A 21198-nucleotide genomic window follows, 5' to 3' on the forward strand; every position below is an offset into this window, starting at 1 on the left:
GTTGTTGGGCAGCAAACATCATGTTGACTGTTCCTTGACCCTTTCTGAAGCCACAGGCTCTCAGCTAGATGACTGTCTTCTGGTGAAGGATCAGCCTATTAAGGAGGACTCTAGAAAGAATCTTGCTAGCAATGACTAACAGAGAGACTTCTCTGTGATTATTACAGAGCAATCTATTTCCTTTACCTTTACAGAGATGGATGATGGAGGCATCCTTGAACTCCTGGAGGATAACCTCCTCTTGCCATATAACCTGGAAAATTTCAGTCAGCTTTTGTATGAACAATGGACTCCCTGTCTTGTAAATCTCAGGTGGAATAGAATCAGCACCAGCCATTTTGTCACGAGAGGAGACTAATGACATTCAAAACTTCTAGAGAGGGATTGACTTCAACCTGAGGTATATGATCAATGGCTTCAGCATTGATTGCCAACAATCTGTTGAGAACACCCTGGAAATGTTCAACCCATCTTCGACATGCAACACAACTTTAAAAGCCTGTTTTATTGTTCTGAAAATTTACCAGTAGCTACAAATCATTTACAAAATTATGGCCTCTGATAGTATGCTTCAGGACCCTACCAATCTTTTGAATTGATCTTTGATTACTTCCCCTTGCTTCTACTATAAATGTCTTCAAAAATCCAAGTTCCAACTGATTTCCCTAAAAACATTTAGGCCATGTGATCTTTCCTTTCTGTGAGTTCTTTGAAATATGCTCTCTTAATGGGAATGGGAGGACAAGGGAGGAATCCTTGGGAGGATGAGGAAGGGATCTTTAGAGGAGAGGGGGAGGTTAAGTAACAGGAGGGCAAGGTAGAGGGAAGAAGCAAGGTAGAAGAGTTAGGGATAGGAAATAAGAGATATACAGAAACATAAAAACAAAGATCTGAGTTCAAATTTGGCTTCAGACACTTTCTAGCTGCATGACCCTGAGCAAATAACCTAACCCCTATTTGCCCCAGTTCCTCATCTATAAAATGGGAAAACACTGGAGAAGGAAATGGCAAACCATTGCAGTATCTTTGCAGTTAGGTGGCTCAGTGGATAGAGTGCTGGACTTGTCTTAGAAAGATTCTGAAGATCACCTGGCAAGATAAGGTACTGGACACTGAAGTCCTTTCTTAGAATTTGTTAGGGAAAGTATATGTATGTATATGTATATATGTATGCATGTGTGTGTATATATATGTGTATGTATCTATATATCTATATCTTTATATAAATATGTCCTTGTTTAATTGTAGCTTTTGGGGGGGGGAGGAAGGAGGGAAAAAAAACAAAGTAAAAAATGTACAACAGAAAACAAAAGAAAAGTAAGAAGGAAGCAAAGAAAAGATGGAAAGATCTCAACATAATGTGCAGTATTTATTATATAGGCTTTCTTGAAATGGAAATTTATTGCTATATATTTGGAATCCTCTCTTGGTTCTGCTGTGCACATGACATGCTTTTTTCTTTTCTTATTTTATATTTAAGTTGCAATATTTAAGTTTATAATATGTTTCTTTTTTGTGTACCTAAGTTTCAGTAATTTAAAAAAACAAGGAAAAAGAAATACGCTCTCTAAAAGTGATGAATCTGCATCATCATATTACATTATTCAAAAGACGTAGAATAGGCAAAAGGGAGAGAGGAAGAAAGGGACCAGGAAGTGACATTGAAGAAGATATATTTATAGCAGTTGTATTAGATGTGTGTGGTAGACTGGTTGTTAACAGACTAGTTATTCCCTCTTTCTGGACTCTGCACTCATGTGGGCAGCACAGCTCTTCCCCAGTTCCTTCTCAATGTAGTCTCCCTGGGTGCAACATTTTCTTTTAATCACTCCCTTGACTCATAGGGAAGTTTTTCTAAGAGCTTACAATCTTCCCCTCCCCCAAATAGAAACTACTGACTCATTTTGTATCTAGGACTGTCAGATCCATTCTTTTGTTTTTAGGGAGCAATAAAAATATGAATCAATAGTTATCTTTTGTACATCTTGAAACCCAAGTTGTAAAGGTACCAGAAACTAGGAAGAGAATTTATCTCTCTGCAAATAGACGTGTGTGTGTGTGTGTGTGTGTGTGTGTGTGTGTGTGTGTGTGTGTGTGTACACAACAGAAGAGGCAAAGGCATGTGGCTGCACTTTTACTTGTGCCAGAAGCACTGGCAGCTCCCTCTTTCCCCTGCCCTCCCCACTTCAGCTTGTTCATCCTAGAATCTCATTTTGGTTCCAGTTTTACTCTTTAGGGTCTTGTCTTATAATAAGAATTCTCCTCCCTCCCTCAGAATGGGATACAGGTTAAGTTTTAAGTCATTTGTCTCAAAGTTCTCCAGGGCTAAAGATTTTGGAATTTGTCTCCATGGTGGTCATATACTCATTTGAGGAATTCCAGAAACTCAAGGGAGAAAGCATGGTGGAGAACATTTGTGGAAAAGGCAAGAGAAATAAAGCAATATAATCTTCAGATTGTAACTAAATACCACCTCTCCAGAAAGAGAAAATAGATGAGGACATACCTGTCATGGGGTATTTCACTTATCTGGAAATCCACTAGAACCTTGTCTGCCAAAAGCAAATCAGAGAATAATTTCTTGGCTTTCCTTAATGATAGTTTCAACCTTAAAAGATGAAGGAATCAATAAGAGGAAATTTCACATTGGATCTGATTCTCCAAATGAAAATGAACTATTGTTGGGGAGAATATTATGGCGCTACCAACGAAGAGGGAATATTGTACTTCAGTGTTTCTGATAAAAAGGAAGAGGGAAGTTGACATAATGGGGAACAAACCACATAAATTTTGGGAGGACCAATTTCAGTGTTCAGAGAAAGGAAAATTTTAAAAAAATTGAATTGCTGAAGACACAGGGGAAAATTCTGGGAGGAAGGAATTGGGCGAGTTATCTAAAAAGACTGGTTAACATGGATTATAGAGATCTCAGTCAACTTTGATTAAAAAAAAAGATACAGTATATGGAAGCAAAAGTAGGGCAGAGGCACATCTGCTCTAGACCCACACATTCAGTGATTGGGTTCAATTTTGAGGGGAGCCTAGACTGATGAGGCTACACTTCTTTATCTTGAACTCTTTGGCTCTTTATATGTCACATACTAGCCCTCCCCTCCCCACCCCCAAAGAAAAGTGACTTCAAGCTTAGATTTGGCTCATGTCTAGGATTTTCTTAGGGGAGGTAGTAGAAAGGTACTAAATATATTCAGTATGAATCAGATAGGGGATCCCTATCTCTCTCTTCAGTACAAAAGAAATACTTTACATACACAAGAACCACAAGCACACATTGACAGAAAGATAAAACAAGATACATTAATGTAAAAAATACTAGTAGACGCTTCTAGAAATTTGAGAGTAAAACACACACACACACACACACACACACACACACTCACACTCATTGGTGCAAAGAGCTCCTGTATCAGTTTTTGCCTGCTTTTTCTCATTGCAGGGGAAGATTTGATTCTGGGGAAATGGTAGAGTATATCGAAAAATAACTGATTTACAAGTGGAAAGCATCAATCATTTCTTTTTAAAAAATCAGATTATATCATACTAACTTACTTTCCTTTTTGGCAAAGTTGCTAGGTTGGTAGATTAATGGAATTTTGTAGTTATAGCTTACCTGAAGTCAGCAAAGCATTTCATGAAGTCTCTCATGCTAGTCTTGCAAACAATGTAGTCTAGATAATAGTATAGTTAGGTGAATAGAGGTAAGTGGTTGAATGGCTAGACCCAAAGAGTATTCATTAAGGTTTGATGTCAAACTGAAAGGGAGTTTCTAGTGAAGCCCTTGAAGAACCTTTCCTTGGCCCTGTGTTATTTAATATTCTTATCAATGATTTGAATAAAGGCATGGATGGCATGTTTATTAAATTTGCAGATAATATAAAACTAGTATAGGGAGATAATAATATAACACATATTATCATATATATTATATGTAATACAATAATAAGCTTTTAATAGTGTTTTAAGGTTTGCAAAGTCCTCTTGCATGTATTATCTAATTGGATACCAAGTTAGATGACATGATTCCAAAAAATATTGATGGACTACAGCAGCAGGTCAATTCTAATAAGATGAAATTTAAGAGGGATATATGTCAAGTCTTACACTTGGGTCTAAAAAATCAAGGTCACAATTACCTTATGGGGGAAGATATGAGTAGACAATAAAGATTTGAGGAACTGAATGATCAAATGTAAAAATTCAATGTACAGAGAGGTCAAAGGATCCTATGACCATTTGAGGTACACAGAGTTATTAGTGTACTCTGTATCCTTCCAAGAGCTGCTTGAACCACTCCTATGAGTGACTGGCTAGTTTCTTTTCTGATAGCATAGAAGTAGCATGTAGATTGTAAAGAGAACAACTTTTAGCCTGAGAGAGTGAGGAAGACAAAGTTTAGGAGCATAAAGGAAAGTGATGACTTTGTTATATTAAATATTGAATGGTGTTTCTCAATATTACCATACTTTTCCTTTTTTGAATCCAATTAAATTGTTTTGTTTTTGATTATTTAAAAAAAAAAAGATTTGGAGAGTTCCATGGACTGCAAGCTCAAGTGAATTAACTGTGATAAGGCAGTTAAAAAAAGCTAATGAGATCTTAAGTTTAAGTAAGAGAGGCATGCTGTCAAGAGTTGATAGTTCCACTGTACTCTGCCCAGGTCAGGAAACCATCTGGTGTACTGGAATTAGATCCAGGCACCACATCTTAGGAAACACATTGACAAGTTGAAAAAGGTGCAGAGAAAGGTGACCAGAATAGTAAAGGGCCTCAAGGTCATATTCTGTGATGACTGATGGATGGAACTCAGGATGTTAGCCTAAAAAAACCAAGGCTTAGGAAAGGTATGATAAAAAAAAAAATGCTCTAGTATTTGAAGGGTTATCCTGTGGAAGAGGAATAACACTTGCTTTACTTAGCCCTAGAAAATGAACTAGGAACAATGGATAGAAACTTCAGAAGAAGATTTCAGCATAATGTAAGGAAAAACTTTCTAACAGAGCTGTCTAAAAATGGAGTGGGCTGCTTTAGGAAATATAGAGTTCCTTCTCAATGCGAGTCTTCAAGAAACAGCTGAATGATCCTTTTTCAGGTTAGCTGTAGTGGGGGTACTTATTTGGGTACAGGTTGGACTAGATGACCTCTGAGGTTCCTAACAAAACTGAATTTCTATGATTCTATATGTGACATTTCCTCTCCTCTGTTAAAGTTCCCATAATTCTACTTTAGCAATAAATCCTTCCTTGTTGATGAGAAAAAAGGTCTAGAATAGCAATTTTCCTTATCTCTTCCTCCTTATTTTAAGAATGATATTCTCATTAAAACATGAGAATAATTTAGCAGCTATTCTATTTTTTTGTCAATTAGAGCTCTAACAGATGTCTCAATAATTGAAATCTGCCGTAACTTTGACATCATGCTTCCATGCCAAGTATATGACTTGTATCCTAAATTCTATATCTATTCCTTCCTTCTTTTCATATGATTCTATTATAAACTCCTATGACAAATTACATCTGTTTTTCTCTCCATTGATCATCACCAAAGAGCTATACATAGTACAACTCTGGAGCTAATAGACTGGATAACAGGTCCCCACCCACCTAGCACAGAATGAATGTACATAAATACTAAATAGTAACTGTTTCTCTTTTACCCAGAAACCCTGAAGGTCTTCCCTTCCGAGTTTGATATTTTTTTTTTATTAAATGGATCATCCCTTGAATAACTATTTAAAAAAGCCTATTCATTGAATGAATGTATCTCACTCAAAGTGAGAATGTGACAAGACCTTAGCCTAAAAGGCCCAGGGTTTCACATTGCATCCTGGGCCATCTCCAGTCATCCTGATGAACATCAGGCTACAGGACCCAGATGGCTCTGGAGAAGAAAGTGAGACTGGTGACCTTGCACAGCCCTTCCTCAGTCAAATCAATGTCAACTACAAGTGATCATGTTGATGACATGGTCCTCTTTGAGAATGAAGGACAAAAACAAGAACATAATATAAAGCTCCTCTGGTTCTTGAGTTTCCTCATATAAGTATATTTTCACTATATGAAATAATTCTTTCTTTCTCTCTTTTCAATTATATGTGCTTTTCAGGGGGCTGACCAGTAGGAGCCCAGTCTTTCAAGAACATAAGATATATTCTACCTGGGTATCAATTCATGTGTAGAGGCTTAATGAAGGGGCTGTCCCTCAATTCAGAGCATGCCCAGTTATACTGTGACTATTACTTGTCAGTTCACTGCTTAGTGATAAAAAGCCTTTAGCTGGCTCCTGAGCTGAAACTGAGTGTGAGTACAAAGGACAGGAACCAATGCTACAAACAAGACAGTTACTTGTCAATTATCTAGTACACTATAACCCAAAATGAAGATGGTGGGAGAAATGTTTATAGCAACCACTTTAAAGATGCAGCCCACTCTTCTTGAGGACTGAGGTGGTACAGGAGAGTATGTTCCCAGTTTCAGTTTGCTTTTTTTTTTTTTTTTTACTTTGGGTCTTGCTATGTTTTCTCTGTAAATGTTCATTTGTAAAAGCTAATCGATGATAATTGGTGTCTAATGAAATCAAGGAAATATCAATTGGTAAATTGGTGCCAGACTGTGTGATAGGACTAGTGTTTCCCTGGTACATCTTTTTTTCCTCCCACCCACAATATAAGAAGTTTCCCTGAAAGAAGATAAAGCTGCCCCAGACACCTGATTGACTTCAGCTTTCCTGACACAGCTTCCTGGTCATCTAGGGGCATAAAAATTCCCAGACTCCCATGGAGTTTGTTTCTCTCAGATTTAGTGGATTCTTCAGATCATGTAAGTTGCCCTACCTGCCATGATGACCTAATGACCACACTCATTTCCAGACAGAGATGAGGGGAGCCATCTGGTTCAGAGAGGCTAAATGCCACTGTATCCTGGATTTTTACTCTTGATGTATTAGGACAAGGTAAACTTCTTTTGTTAAATATTCAATGACTTGCAAGTACTTCATTTTGTTCCAACATTGAATCTGAACTAAGAAGAGGCTGATGTTAGAGCCATCTTTCCAATGAGGTACTAATTGCTGATATATTTAGACAATATTAACTACTAGACAATTATTACTGGAGGGAATACACTAGATGGAGGCTTTTACATAATTGCATTAAAAGATGCCCCCTAAAACCTGTAGAAAAATGAGATTATCATCCATAGAATATTGAGGTGAGATATAGCCTTGTTCTAGGTATCCAATCTGCTGTTCATAGAATGTTTGGAGAGTAACCCAACCCTGCTACATTTGTATTGGGAACATTAACTTACCTTTATTCCCCATATTCTGTGCCTTATTATTTTAGATATTACATATTACTTTAAGGTATGAGTTTTTATTGCTTTATTTTACTTACTGCTTTTATTTTAGTATTTATTCTTGACCTGTGAATTACTGGCGTTCTTTACTAGTCTTCTTTTTAGTGTGATATCAGTCATCTTATATCTGTTACTCTGCATGATATGTTTATTCTTTCCCCTTCTGTTTTTATCTTAAATCCCTATTATTAGGGATTAAATTCACTTCAGGGAAACATTTTAACTTACTAATTTTTAGTTTTTAACATTCACTTTCATAGGATTTTGAGTTTTAAATTTTCTCCCCCTCCTTTTCTTCCCCCCTCCCCAAGATCGCATGCAATCTAATATAAGCTCTCCATATTCATTCATATTAAACATATTCTCACATTAGTCATGTTGTAAAGAAGAATTACAACCAATGGGAGGAACCACAAGGAAGAAGAAACAAAAAAAAACAAACAATAAAAAAGAGAGCAAATAGTCATGCTTCTGTCTGCATTCAGACTCCAAAGTTCTTTCTCTGGATGTATATAGGATTTTCCATCATGAGTCTTTTGGAGTTGCCTTAGACACTTGCATTGCTGAGAAGAGTTAAGTCTATCAAAGTCAATCACTGCACAGTGTGACTGTTACTGTGTAAAATGTTCTCCTGGTTTTCATCACTTCACTTCGTATCTGTTCATATAAATCTTTCCAGGTTTTTCTGAAGTCCACCTGCTCATCATTTCTTATAGTACAATAGTATTCCATTACATTCATATACCACAACTTGTTCAGCCATTCCTCAATTGATGGGCATCCCCTCAATTTCCAATTCTTGACCACCACAGAAAGAGATATAAATATTTTTGTACATGTGGATCCTTTTCCCATTTTTATGATCTCTTTAGAATATAGACCTAGAAGTGATATTGCTGGATCAAATGGTATGCACAGTTTTATAGTCCTTTGGGTATAGTTCCAAATTGCTCTCCAGAATGATTGGATCCGTTCACAACTCCATCAACAATGCTTTAGTGTTCCAACTCTCACACATCTTCTCCAGCATTTATCATTTTCCTGTTTTCTCATGTTAGCCAATCTGGTAGATGTGATGTGGTACCTCAGAGCTATTTTTATTTTCATTTCTCTAATAAATAATGGTTTAGAGCATTTTTAAATATGACTATAGATAACTTTAGTTTCTTTATCTGAAAACTGTTCATATTCACTGACCATTTATCAATTAGGGAATGACATGTATTCTTATAAATTTGACTCAATTCTCTATGTACTTTAGAAATGAGGTCTTTTTCAGGGACACTGGCTGTAAAAATTATTTGCCAGCTTTCTGTTTTCCTTCTAATCTTGGTTGCATTGGCTTTGTTTGTGCAAAAACTTTTCAATTTAGTGAAATCAAAATCATCTGTTCTCTGTCTCTTGTTTGATCATAAGTTATTCAGGGAAACATATTTGCCAGCCATTCTTAATTATATTCTATCCCTGACCAAGAGTTAGTTAATTGTTTATTTTAAGCTTTGGTCCAGAAATCCAAATCAAATTCTCAGGTACTACTTTTAAATCAGATGTTTACTTCTCAAATCTGCATTTGACATCTAAGGTATCTACTTTTAATATGCTGCAATGATAAAAACCCAACCTGCATCTCTAACATCTTTAGTCTCCATCCTGTGACTTTAATCTATAGCTATGATCCTAGATGCCTTCTGGGCACTATAACTTACGTGAATCACCGTGAATAGGTAGTAGTTGTGACATTTGACAAAGTTTAGGAGGGTCTCATCATTCCTTGGACACAAAGGCAATGATCCTCTCAGTTGTTTATACCATGCTAACAAATAGTTGCCTTCATATCTAGACCCAGCAAAGAATCATCAATCACCACTACTTGTCTATTTTTTCTCTGGCTGTTGTTGAATGGTTCACCTTGTTCCACAGATGTGGAACAATATCATTATTTCTTGGAGGACAAGAAGTTACTTCCTCCTAACAGGGTCTAGGTCCTCCCTCTACGGGAAAAGTCTCATCCTAAAATTTAATTCAGATTTTCAGTAATCTTTCTTTTTTTTCTTTTTCCTATCACATACCATCCTGCCTCCTGATGCTGGTTAGGATGCCCCTCAGTCTCTTCTTAGTTTTATTCCTTGTTTCTTCAAGGATTTCTTCAGTTCTTTCAAAGAAAACCCCATTTTCTCTGATAACCTGGGGAATTGAGAGACATTCTTTGAGTTTTTTGACTTTTTTTTCTAGGAGGATGTCTATGGTTCTTAGTTACTACTTGTCAGTGGCAAATATACACAGAGACACAGACACAGAAACATACCAGCATACTCTATAAAATTGCCACTGCCTCTTACCTTTATCAGAAGCAAGATCTTTAGTTCTCTGTTCTTTTTGGTAGCTTTCTTGGCTTTCTTCACTACCTACCTGTTTTCCCTACCTGTTCTTTGTGCGTCAGATGAAAATGTTGGGGGGGAGGGGCAGTAATTTCCCATGCAAGGATTGATTTGTGTGGAGTTTCCTGTCTTTTCTTGAAATATGATGCTATCTCATTCAGCCTCTATTTTGCAATGGGCAAATTCTTACCAAGGCCTAGTACAAATAGAAGCTGCCTTCAAACAAAGAAGCAATTACCATAAGGCTAAAACTTACTACTTCCTTATTCACTATTCTTATCTTTTCACCCAGTTTCTGGGCTTCATAATACTAATTGCTTCTCTCAGCCTCAATCCAATCCTTGCCTCGTGGGTGCCCCTGTTCTAGGTCACAAAAGCCATAAATTATGGCTATTACTACCTAGGAGGTGGAAAAGAGGAGGAATTAATATTCTTGCTGCCTGTGTTGTAGTAAAGCAGAAGTGATCTTTGCATGCCAAATTGGAACTCTGAAAGTATTTTTTTCCCATAGAAATATAGTTACTTAGTAGCATCAACTATAACAGGTAAAGTGTGGATTAAATAGGCTTTCCTATAGAACATTGTTTCTATGCGAAAACAGTCTCAAAATTTTGAAAAATTGGCATAGAAATGAATTCCTAAATTGGGAATTGTTGATATTTTCAACAAACTACTGTCATTCATTCATTCATTCAACAAACATTTATTGGTATAGTTTCAAATTGCTCTCCAGAATGATTGGATCAGTTCACAACTCCTCCAAGAATGCATTAGTGTTCCAACTGTCCCACATCTTCTCCAACATGTATCATTTTCTTATTATTTTCAATGCTTTGTGATGTTATTAGGAGCTGCCAAAATTTAGAATAAGATCTATCCCTACCGTCAAAGATTTTAGAGTAAAGTAAAGGTAATGAAATATGTTCATATAATTATACAAGGAAGAATTTTATAAATGAGATGAGAGAGCTACAAAGAAGTACTTGGGTTCAGAAGGAGATGGGCTTATTTTTTGTGGGAAGACTTCAAGGAATTATAGAATTCCAGATTTGGAAGGGACTGGAAAAGCTATCTAGTATGACCATATCTAAATAAGAATCCCTTCTACAATGTATCTGAAAAGTGGTTACCTTTGATTTAAGACCTTCAGACTGCAGTCAGTCAACAAGACCAAATATTAACTCTTGAACTTGTGTATATGGCAAGACAAACATAATTATATCTGTTTTATAGATTATATTTACTACTTAGCAGTTTTATAGATTATTATTAATAATAATTTTATAGATTATAAATATAAATTATAAATATTTTATAAATTAAAAAATGAGTGCAGTCAAGAAAGTTGACATAATTTATTAAATGATTACTATATGCAAGGCATTGTGCTAAGCATTGAAGATACAAAGAGAGGCAAAAGCACAGTTCCTGTCCTTGAGGAGTTCACATTCTTATGGAAAAGACATGTAAATAACTAGCTACATATAGGAAAAAAGTAGAGGGAAGTTAATCTGAGAAGATTTTGCTATACTGGTTGCCCTCCTAGATACTCTACAATTTATCTATGGTTTTATGAAGATTAAATAGAGTTAAGCCTTCAAGCATATAGAAAATCTAGACAGCTGGGTAGGGAGAGATATAATTGGAAAATATAGACCATGTTCAGGGAATGACAAGCAATTAAATTTGACTGAAGCATACTACGTGCTTAGGGGAACAGTGGAAAATAGGAATGGAAAGTTATTTGGGAGCCAAACCCCTGAAGGCTTTGAAAGGCAATTCTTCACGTGTTTTTTGGTAAAATGCTTCTAAAAGGATGTGAAAGTAACTTTTTAATCAGAAGAGAGTTTTTCCTTAATACTCTGAAGCTATGCTTGGTAACATTTGGCTCTGCAGTTCTGGAGTAGGTCATGTGCTTTGCCAGGCAGAACACCTGTGATCTTTCCCTACCTATGAGTTCCAAATGACTCCTCTAAGAATTCCATCATTTTCCACAGTTCCTTAAAACAAATCTTTATGACCATTTTATATGGAGAACTAACATAACCAAGGATCACACTGCTAGTAAAAGGAGAGTTAGGGATTTGAGTCTAGATTGTCTGGTTTCAAATCCAGTGATCTTTCCATTACACCAGACTACATATTAGCTCTTGAACTTTTGCACATGGCAAGATAGACATAATTATATCTGTTTTATAGATTAAAAAATTAACGTAGCCAAGAAAGCTGACACAACTTCTCTGGTTCCTAGATACACACGGAACTCCTCTGCCTCTCATAAATCTTTGTTACAAACTACAACAAAGAAGGAAGCCAGCTTATGAGAGTGAGTTTAATAAAAATGGCATATGAATATTTTTATATTTCACATCGAACATGACTAGGACATTAGATCTTTGTAATTAGCAAAACCCTTTGATTTATGTTTCTATACAGGCTCTTTGTCAGTTAGTCAAGAAGCATTTATTAAGTGCTTATTTTGTGCCAGGCACTGTACTAAGTGCTGGGGATACAAAGAAAGTACTCCACCCAAAAAATAGCCCAAATAAAAACAAAAATCTAATCCCTGTTCTCAAGGAACTCACAGTCTAGTGCAGGCAACAACATGCAGACAACTGGGTATAAATAAGATACAGACAAGAAGAATTGGATATAATCTTAGAAAGAAGGCACTAGCATTAAGGGAGATGAGGAAAGTCTTCTAGAAGGTAGGATTTTAGCTGAAACCTAAAGGAAATCAGAGAAGTCATGAGATGAAGATGAGGAGGGAGAGAATTCCAGATATGGAAGACAGCCATTGTAAATGCCTAAATTATGAAGATGGAGCATCAAGTGTGGAATTCTTCAATTTCTTGCCCAGGACTTCCTAATTTTTAATAGTACTTTTTTGCATTCTTCCTGAGAGTTTTATTTATGGCCATGTGGATATCTATCATAAAACTTACAAGTAGTTTGCTGTCATCAATTTGGACAAGACTTTGAGGGTTCTCTGTTAGGCCCTGAATCCACACATTAAGGAGAAAACAGACTTCTCTCATTATTTCATGATATCCACCTTCCCTCTTCTTCCCCTTTGTTTTTGTACAGTCAATCTTCAACATTCCCATGTTTAACTTTTATGAGCTCAAGCATTTGATGATTTTATTAGTAACTCCATTTTCATTTTTGTGTTGGCATACACATTTGAGACTATGTGCAGTAGAGAAAAAAATGAAAGGCACAATAGGTACAAGTTTGTGGAGTGACTGAAGTCATAACAACACAGAACAACTAAAGCCCCAGCAAGCTTTCCCTTGGTTTTCAGAGGGCAGCCAGGGTTTGTAGCTGTAGAGTATGTAGTACAATGGCCTAATCCAATCTAACACAATGGAAGGTAAGATTTAGGTTGAAAAATGTTTTAGCTTTAAGAATTTTGTTTGCTGTTCAGTATTTATGGTACTATAGGTTTCATGTGTTATGAAAAGTGAATATTGTCTGAAATCAACGTTTTTTGTTTTTTTTTAACTGAGATGTTAATGTAAAATGTCACAGAGAAATTCTAAGGAATTACTAATGAGAAAAAATGTCTTGCATACTACCAACTTTATTTTGTACACTGCATTCTATGGGTTATTTCATGGTTACTCTGATAGAAAAAGTGCATATTATGAGAATTAGTGGTTTGTTATAAAAAGTGTGTGCAGAAAAGTGGGTTTTCAGCCAACTTTAGTGAAAGATTATGGTTTTTGGTGGTTGTAGGGACTTAACTCCCTATTTCTCAAAGTTTCAATGTATAAATATTCTTGAATTTTTGATTTTCATGTCATTTTCTAGGAACATTACTGCCTTGAATATTGAGGGCTGACTGTACACCCTTCATGCTTGGAATGTACTATTTCTTTTATCTCCGCCAGTTGGCAACCTTCTGCTCCTTCAGTATGCAACTCAGATACTACCTCTTCCAAAAACCAATTCCTGATCTTCTCAGCTACAAACTAATTTTTCCTAGGCCACTTTGACCTTTTATATACACAATCATTTCTGTATTCAATGAGTAATTTGCTTCTACAAATATTTATTAAAAGGTTGCCATATAGGCTACAAAAATGTACATACCCTTTGACCCAGCAATACAGCTTCTAGGACTGTATCCCAAAGAGATCATAAAAATGGGAAAAGGTCCCACATGTACAAAAATATTTATAATAGCTCTTTCTGTGGTGGCCAAGAACTGGAAATTGAGGGGATACCCATCAATTGGGGAATGACTGAACAAGTTGTGGTATATGAATGTAATGGAATACTATTGTGCTATAAGAAATGATGAAAAGGAAGACTTCAGAGAAACCTGGAAGGACTTATATGAACTGATGCTGAGTGAAATGAGCAGAACCTGGAGAACATTGTACACAGTAATAGCCACAGTGTGCGAGGACTGTTTCTGATAGACTTAGCTCTTCACAGCAATGCAAAGACCTAAAACATTGCCAAAGGATTCTTGAGGCAAAATGCCATCCACATCCAGAGAAAGAACTATGGAACTGGACTGCAGAATGACTCAGACTATTTTCTCTTGTGTTATGGTTTGTTTTGGTTTGTTTTTTCTCATGGTGATAGAATTGGATTTAGGGTTAACCCTAACCCTAACCCTCCAATTCTAACCTGAAATGTGCTCCAATTCTAACCCTAAATCTGATTCTAACCCTAAATGCACTCCCATTCATTTTAATTCTTCTATGCAACATGACCAATGTGAAAATGTGTTTAATAAGAATATGTGTGTAGAACCCACATAAGATTGCATGACATCTTGGGAAGGAAGGGGAGAGGAAGGAGTAGAAAATTTAAGACTTATGGAGTGATTGTTGAAAATTAAAAACAAATAAATTAATTTTTTAAAAAAAGATTGCCCTATGCAAGGCATTGTCTTAGATGCTGGATAACTAAAGAGGAAAATTAACAGCATTCTCATTCCCTGGGAACCTGGAATAGTACTTCTGGCAAGTCTTGGATGGCTGTCTTGTAAGGAGACCTAAATCATTAAAGACCCTGGGAGGTTATATTTCTTCCTTTTGTGAGAAGAGAGGAAACTAGCAAGAGATCAAGATTGGAGGGCTAAGTTTTCCCCCACTAGCAAGGATTTCTCTTGAGAAAGAGAAAAGAGAATAGGGAGAGAGGAAGGAGGTGGCAGAGATTCCCCAATTCATGGAGCAATTAGGGGAGCATGGCAGCAGCCTGACTACATCAGCCAGGCCTTCTCCTGGGAAGCTATAGAGTCAAAGCTAATGAACAAGTTATGTGACTGTGCTTTGTTTCTGTTTCTTTTTTTCTTTAATCTGTGGTGCTTCCTCAGAAAGCTGGAATTTGGAGGAAAATAAAAACAGATAGCAGAAACTGGCAATCCTTATTCTCCTCCTCATTCTTACTTAAGAGGGGTGCAACCAAAACTTGTTTCCCAGTGTGTCCTTTTATTCTGCAATAGATTGCATTGGATGTATCTAATTTTACTTTTTAATGACATTTGTCATTGACCTTGTCCTTTGTATTTTTTGTATTTTATGACATGAGGAATGCTAAAAGAGCTACACAAGGGAAAGTGACCTTTCTTAGCCCAGGGTTGGAATCCCAACTCCTAGCCCACTGTTAGGGAATTTTCACTCCCTCTTTGGGGACATCATCACAAGTCATTCACATGTTTTACACCTCTGCTTCCAAGGCTAGCATTACTATGACTTTGGGCATTTCAATATGCCTCACCAGACTATGAACCTAACCTGTTACAACCTTCTAGTGGTTATATAATTATACTCTAATAGGACTATTACATATACAAAAATAAGCAAAAGATTGAAATCTTGGAAATTCCTTTGATGATAATTTTTCCTTTTTCCATTTCTCTCTATGCCTCACTGCTCTCAAACCTATTTTTCATTCTCATTGTGAAATTGTAATCTTTCCATGCCTTCACTACATTGCCAGGCCATCATCCTTGCTCTGGTTTACCCTCTCCTGTCTTCCAATTGGGCTCCCTTAGTGAACAAATTCAGTCCTTCATTCTCCTGTACTCCAAAATCCTTTGCTTTCTGGTATAACTGCCATTCACGCTTTGCCAAATCTCTAACTTCTCTTACTCCCACCGTCTGCCTTCTAAGCTCATACTCATGTGCTACTGAATAGAGCTGGTGGAAATCACAAAACTGAAGATTATAGACACTCCAAATTTATGTTATCTAATCTCATTCAAATCTTTATTATAGCAAAAACAATCCTTTTACTCCTCTCTAATTATTTTTCCTTCCTTCTCTCCCCAATGACTGTTCAAATTTCTCTCTTTCTCCAATAGTAGTCCCTTCCTTTCCCCTCTCAGTTGCTAACTTTGCCACATACTTTATAAAAAATATTGAATCCATTCACTTCTTTCTTCCTCTCCACATGGCAGTCCTTCCTCTTCATCTCTCAGCCCTTACTATCAATTCTTGCTTTTTCTTTCTTTATTCAAATTAATGATAAAGAGGTGACATGTCCAAAATGCAACTCATTATCTCTCCCTCACTCACTCTGCTTCTGCATCTGCCTTTTGAGGGGCCCATATCCTTCCAGTTACTCAGGTTTGCATTCTTGGCTTCATCCTCACCTCTTCCCTTTCACTCACACTCCATTTCCAATCAGTTGCCAAACATTGTCTTTCTGAAAGGTCCTTACATATTAGACTATCCCATCCTCACCATTCACATTGCAATCAAACTAGTCCAAAATTGAATTATGTCTTATGATCTAATCACCTGTAATGTAATACCCTCCTATTTGGTTTTTCTGCCCCAATCTTCCAATCAATCCTCTACTTAACTGCCTAAGTAGCCTAAGATTCAGTTATGAGGCTTTCATGCAAACATTGGGTATGCTATCTGTTGTTGTTCAGTCATGTCCCATTCTACATAAGTCCATGGGGCTTTCTTGGCAAAGATACCAGAGTGGTTTGTCATTTACTTCTCCATTGTGTTCCCAATTTATAGATAAGGGAACTGAGGCAAATAGGGGTTAAGTGATTGCCCAGGGTCACACAGCTAGTAAGCTGTCTGAGGCTGGATTTGAATTCAGATCTTCCTGACTCCAGGTCCTATACTTTATCCACTGCAGCACCCAGCTGCCTCTGGGTATACTATTTAAGCACTGGGAGAGGAAGGAAATCAACATACATGGACTTAGCTTGAGAGGTGACCTGAAAAAAAAGACCTGAAGAAACAAGGTCCCATAGTTATCTAAGGATAATTTTTGCATATTGTTGGGAGATTAAGACTAAGCAACATGTGTGTAAAACAACAGACTAGAGACAATTGAAAGCTTTATAACAACATTAGCCAAGACTCCAATATTATTTTCCCATAATCCAGTTGCTTGAGAGCTAGACTCTAAAGGTAACTAACTCCAGGGAACCATAGTGTCTGCCAGAAGTGGGAAGCAGTGATGGGAGAACTGCCAAAGAAAAACAATGTAGTATAGACTCCCAAGAAGGATCAGTGACCAGAAAAGAGCTGCCTGTGAAAGAGCAGTCACAGAAACTATTGTACTGATCCCGAGGAGGAAGGGGGTGGGGGGAGGCCATGATAAAGGAAAGCTTCTTGACTTCCATCAGCTCAGCTATGGGTCCTTTCCCATATAAATTAATCTATTCTATATTTTGAACCTGAATGCCTCTATAGTCAGCTGAGAGCCACTCTTTAGGAAGTAGCAGATATGGAAGTTCCCAGGTTCTACCTGGATGGGAGCAATGAACCATATAATTAAGATATTTCCAAAATGTCCCTGGGCCCCTGGAGTCTGGAGGAAATTTCTGATACAAGGATTATATCTAACTTAGAGAGGGGAAAGACAATGGACAAGAAGACCAACTAAGAATCTATTACCCAAAGTAGTCCAGATGAGAAGTAATGAAGGGACTCTTAGAAACGAACCCATCTAACAAGCCCCCAGCTGTGAGAAACATGCTCACCTTAAACAAAGAACAATACCTGTTGTGAAATCAGGAAAGCTTTTATTAATTTTTACGTCCATTCCCCCTGAATGGATCAGTAGCCTCCCCAGTAAGGTTATAGGAAGACTGCAACATGTTCAGAAAATTGGAGTTTCTTGTACTGTTTTCTGAACTTTGGATCTCCTGCAGCACCATCCCCTGGCCATGTGACTTTATGATCTCTCTGATAGGCTTTTCCTCACACAGCTCATCGAACCTGTGAAGTTTCTGACCTTTACCTGATCATGCTAGGTCACGACTGTGGAAACAGATCTTCCTTGTTTCACACAGTACTAACCAAGGTAATAATATTGTGAGCAGAGAGAAGTGAGAGAGGTTGTGGAGACAAAAATCTTCAGGACATAGTCAATTTGACCACTTACTGGGAATGTTGTCAAATATAGTCTTGGTCAGGTATTGGTTGAGGAAGAGAAAGGGAGTAAGCACTTATATAGTGCCTACTAAGTGCCTGGCACCATCCTAAGCACTTTCCAAATGTTATCTCATTTGATCTTCACAACAATCCTGGGAGGTAGGTGCTATTATTATCCCCTTTTAAAGTTAAGGGAACTGAGGTAAACAGAGGTTAAATGATTTGCCCAGGATCACATACTTAGTAAGTGTCTGAGGCTGTATTTGAACTTGAATCTTCCTGATTCCTGATTCTTAGCTGCTCTGTATTGGTTGAACTAAATAGTCATGTGTAAACCATACCACAAAGCTCTGCCATGAGCTATCCTCTTTTCTCTATTTTCACTCTACTTGGATGATCTCATTAGCTCCCATGAACTGTGATCTCCACGTAGACTGACTTCAAAATTTGTATATCCAATCCTCATGCTTCTCTCAGGCTCTAGTCTTACATCCTCAATTGTCTGCTTGATATGTCCACATGGATGTCCTACAGGAATCTCAAACTCAGTATATCCAGAATAAAATCCATTATCCTTCCTTTGCCCTCTTATTAGAGTGCTGCAGGGCAGAGGGGAGAACTTCTAAAAACTCCATTTAAAGAAGGCTTACAGACCAGTCATCTATTCATTTCTCATCAGTTGCACTCCTTAGATTCTATCATGCCCCTGACTCCAAGTACTTCCCTTTTAGTTTCCTCTTCTTGTCATCTCCCATTAGAATGTAAGTTTCTTGAGGGCAAGGACTGTCTTTATCATTTTTGTATCCCCAGAATTTAGTAGAGTATCTGGTACATAGTAGGTACTTAATAAACCTACCTGTCCTTGTACCATTTCTGTTGAGGGCACCATTATTCTTCCAGTCACCCAGTTTCACAATGCAGAAATAATATTCAGTTCTTTATTCCCCTTACCTCTTAAGCCCAATCAACCACAAGGTCTTGCCAGTTCCATCTCCTCTTCTGTTGCATCTGTTCCCTTGTTTTGATTTTTATCACAACCACTCTAGTCTACAGGTCTGACCATGTCACTTGTCTATTAAAATTTCATCAGTGGTTACCTATTTCTTTGAGGATAAAATACGAAGTCTTCTCTTTGGCATTTAAAGCGTTTCACCCTCAAACTTCAGCCTATATTTCTTCTCTAATTATATACATCACTCCCCTTCATGCACTCAACATTTTAACCAAACTGGGCTGTTTGATACTTCCTGTACACAACATTCCATCTCCTGTCTCTGTGACTTTGTACAGCATGCCTGGAATGTTCTCTTATTCCTGGAATATTTACTCCCACTCTCCTCACCTCAGTCTAATGAAATCCCTTACTTTCATCCAGGCTCAGTTCAAGTTTACCTTCTCCAAGAGACCTTCTAGTTGTTTCCTCCTCTCAAAACAATGTATATTTTGTATGTTACCTGTATTTTAAAATTTGTAAATATGTTTTATCCCCCAAATATAATGTAAGCACTTAGAGGACAAGGAGCTTTTCACTTTTGTTTTTATATCCCCAATGCCTAGCACTTACCTGAACTATTGGTAAATGTTTTGATAAATGCTTGTTGATTAATTGATTGATTGGTAGTCTGAGGTAGGTATTCTTAATCCTTTTCATGTATCATGGACCCTTTCAGCCATTTTATAAAGCCTATGGATGCCTTCTCAGAATAATGTTTTAAAATGTATAAAATAAAATATATAGGACTACAGAGGAAGCCAATCATTTTGAAATAAAGTTATCAAAATATTTTTTTAAAAAACCAAACAAGTTACAGGTTTATATACTCTAGGTTAAGAACCCATGATCTATGAGATCTCCTTCAATTCAGATATTGTGTAATTTAATTTGAGGTAAAGAGTATGAAAAAAACGAAAGTCAAAATGAGTAATGTTTTAAATATGAGTGGTGCCATCAACAGAAACAGGGAACTTGGGAGGAGAAAAAGATTTGGGGAAAAGATAAGATGAGCTGACAGGATAACCAGGCAGAGATATCCATCAGATTGCTGGAAATGTAGAAGGAGAGCTCATGGTACAGGTGGGGCTGAATATATTTGGTAGTCATCTACATAAAGATATTAATTAAAACCATGAGAGTAGGTTGCCAAGACCCAGAACACAGAGAAGGCATTGAAGGATACACTGAAGGATTTAGACGCAGAAGGTGAAAGAACAACTTATTAAAGAAGATTCAAAAGGAACCAAGATAACAATACAAATAGGAAGAAGCAATGATACAGAAGCCAAGGAGGAGAACACCAAGATAATGATCAATCATGCAGAAAAAAGAATTCAGCTGACTCTCTATTACTTTTATCTGCTGGTCTTGGAGTCATGTAGCAAAATGACAAGTATTCAAATCCTTCAAGTATTCAAAGACATGTATCATATCAACCTTTTGTCTTTTGGAGTCTTTTATTCAGGCTAAACTATCTTAGCTCCTTTATTATTCCTTTTACAACCCAGTTTCAAGTCCCTTTTCCAAATTGCCATGGTCTGGCAATATTTCAGTCTGTCAATTTAAATATGATGCTAGAAGTGAACACAATACTCTAGGTATGATCGGACAACAATATATATAGGAGGCATATGATTTCCCTTGCTTTGAACATTATACTTCAATTGGTGCATTCTTAAATTGCTCTGTCACATTGCAGACTAGAAAAAAGAAAAAGATACCTGAAAAGTAAATAAATGACTTGACCTTTATATTTTTACTCTTGCTTAAGGTTATCTAGCACCAGGAAGAGGAATTTGATCAAGGGTCAAAACAACAAAGCAGGAGATAAGGAAAATACTATCCTCATTGGAAAAACAAAGAATGCAAGGTCTCTGAAATACTTACTGTGTTCTTTCACCTAACAAGACTCTTGTAAAAGAAATGTGGCTAAGGTTGCTGACTTTAATGTTCTAAAAATAAAAGTGAATACCAAAACACTGGGTTTTTTCAAAATAATGTTATCATTTTGAGATCACATTTTATAATGTCATTTTATAATTATAGCTAATAGAAAGTAACAAGAAGGCTAGATAATTTGATAGCAAAGAAAT

At 36.9% G+C, this 21198-nt stretch overlaps 1 long non-coding RNA gene across 1 annotated transcript; it reads right to left on the reverse strand.

The window, feature by feature from the left end:
- Positions 1-6491: 6491 nt before the first annotated feature.
- Positions 6492-9906, reverse strand: LOC140520472 (uncharacterized). The gene is made up of 2 exons (XR_011972516.1): positions 9710-9906; positions 6492-9554 (listed from the first exon to the last, which is right to left on the reverse strand). It is a non-coding gene; the product is annotated as an uncharacterized lncRNA (long non-coding RNA).
- Between the last annotated feature and the right edge of the window lie 11292 nt (positions 9907-21198).

This window comes from Notamacropus eugenii, chromosome 1 (assembly GCF_028372415.1).
Source record: "Notamacropus eugenii isolate mMacEug1 chromosome 1, mMacEug1.pri_v2, whole genome shotgun sequence".
NCBI lineage: Eukaryota > Metazoa > Chordata > Mammalia > Diprotodontia > Macropodidae > Notamacropus > Notamacropus eugenii.